The 2316-nt window shown below is 35.3% G+C and overlaps 1 protein-coding gene across 1 annotated transcript in view; it reads left to right on the top strand.

The window, feature by feature from the left end:
- The window catches only part of MRPS9 (mitochondrial ribosomal protein S9), a 62034-nt gene that overhangs the window by 30156 nt on the left and 29562 nt on the right, over nt 1-2316 (top strand). The gene's annotated exons all lie outside the window — the stretch shown is intronic.

The raw sequence follows: 2316 nt of genomic DNA, 5'->3' as shown, positions 1-2316 counted from the left end.
TTAGAAGCTTCTTATCCAGTGTGAACTGATGATATTTGTCAGTTAATTGCAGAAGTCTTTTAAAGCTAAAAATCTTTTTTTTTTTAATGCCCAAAATATTAAGCTTACATTTATTTATCAATCTTTTAATATAACCTTTTAGGTTTTTTCCTTTGTGTATGTGTCTGTTCCTCCTTGATTCATTTGCACATGCCACTGATGCCTTATCAAAACTTTTCAGTTTTGATTTCCTTACAGAGGAGCAAAGAACTTAAAGAAACTTCGTAAGAATCTGAGTGCTAAATATTTCTAGGTTTTTATGAATTTTTCCCCTCATCCACACTAAAGTCGAACATAACTTTTTTTTTGCAACTTACCTTTGAGTGTTTTTAAAGCATTCAACTTAGTTTTCATAGGAACAGCAGCTATCTTTTCTGTTTGCACTTATATTTTATCTGTTTATGTAATGGTTAATTCATGTAATCATTGGAAGTAAATACAACTGCAATAAATAGATTTGGAGGAAACATAACTAACTCTTAGAAGCATATAATTTAGCAGCAAAAGTGTGTATGTATGCTATAGAATAGCCTGATAGCCACAAATGCTCAGTATGCTGGTAGCATTAGTATGTTTTAGAGAGTTAATTAAATAGAGATTGGGAAGAGAGCAGATATTTACATAATCAGATTTATTTGGTTTGCATTTATGTTTCTGCTAAGTCTTGCCCGTGTTCAAAGCTAGGCATTCTATTGTCCTACTTCTTCATCTCACTCTTTGAAATGGTGTTTTATTTTGAGTCTGTTTATAAATATTTTGAACCTTTTAATAAGTCTGTTCTCTTATATTTCATCTTTCATATTTCATCAATTCTTATACATGGCTAATTATAAAGTATACCATTGATTTAATAATAGCTTTTGAGGAAAATAATAAAGATTTATTAAAAGTACATATTTATTTTAAAGGTGCAGCTCACTTTTATAGAAGTAAATCTGTATACACAAGGCACAGTAACTTGTACCTAGTGGCTTTTCTGCAGGACTTCAGACCAGTTCAGTCATGGTCAGTGAAACGAAACTGGAGCAGGCACAAAGTTTTTAAAATTTGGGTGATTGAAACAATAACCGGAACGGGAGAAATTATGGGTCAAAGCACTGGAATGGGAGACTCAGAAGAGGTGTAGTGAGCCCTTTCAGGCATCTGATGCATGAGATTGGATTATTGGCAGGACTCTGAAAAGTGACACACGTTGAAAGCCATGTGGTCGGCTGCCATCTTTGAGCAGGGCACCACTGTTTCCAACTCTCCTCAGACTCTGACGAGCAAGACAGTTGGTTGCTATGCAATGTATACACTGCCCTTGTTTTCTAAGAGAGAGATTAAGTTTCCAGCAAGCCTTCAACCTGTAATTTTTCCTGTTCCAGTTATCATTCCAGTTCACCTAAATTTTGAAAATTTAGGTCTGTTCCAGTTTTGCTTCCTTGGCCATTACTGAACTGGGAACAACCAGTTTGAAGCCCTGCTTTTCTGTAAATGTCTGTAATGATGATGATTTTTTTTTTTCTTCTTGACTGGCTCCTAATTTTTGAACCTCTCAGCCCACCCACCTATGTGTTTTGTGTCTCTTCTACTTGCATCTCTTATTATCTGCCACTCTGCTACTAGTTCTTTCTTTCAAATCATACTGACTTCCATGTATAAGAAACTTATTATTACTACCAGCCAGAATGTCACAACTGAAACTTGTAATACCTCCCTGCAGAATGTCCAGGTGTTACCTTGGAAGCATGTCAGTATTGGTAGGAATATCGTAAATTGCATTTAACTATGTTTAAACTATATTCCTGGAGAATTAAGAAAAGATTTTTTGCCTCCCCCTTACCTACCTCCCAATTTTGCTGTACTTTGTAAATATAGGACAAACTGATTTTTTTATGTTAAAAATACCTGAACTTTTGATTTGCATACATTATAACAATTGCAATGTGCTACCATTTCCCTTATTAAAAGATAAAGCCTTCCAGATTGTATTAGGTAAACTGTTGTATTAGGTAAACATAAAAATCCTGCTCTATACAGTTTAAAGTAGAGATGAAAATATCGGGAAAAAACAAACATATACGTAGTAGATGACGAAAGCCAGAATGCTATGAGTTGGAGTTGATGGCAACAGGTATGGTTTTTAATATTAATACTTGGTCAGCTGCTGACCGAAAGGTTCGTGGTTCGAACCCACCAGCCATTCTGTGGGAGAAAGATGTGGCAGTCTGCTTCTGTAAAGATTTACCTTGGAAAGCTATGAGGCAGTTGTGCTGTGTCCTGTAGGGTCACTAC

The sequence above is a fragment of the Trichechus manatus genome, unplaced genomic scaffold (genome assembly GCF_000243295.1).
Source record: "Trichechus manatus latirostris isolate Lorelei unplaced genomic scaffold, TriManLat1.0 scaffold00004, whole genome shotgun sequence".
In the NCBI taxonomy this organism is placed as follows: Eukaryota; Metazoa; Chordata; class Mammalia; order Sirenia; family Trichechidae; genus Trichechus; species Trichechus manatus.
Note: the sequence above shows the minus strand (reverse complement) of the source record. Positions and strands in the feature narration are given on the sequence as shown.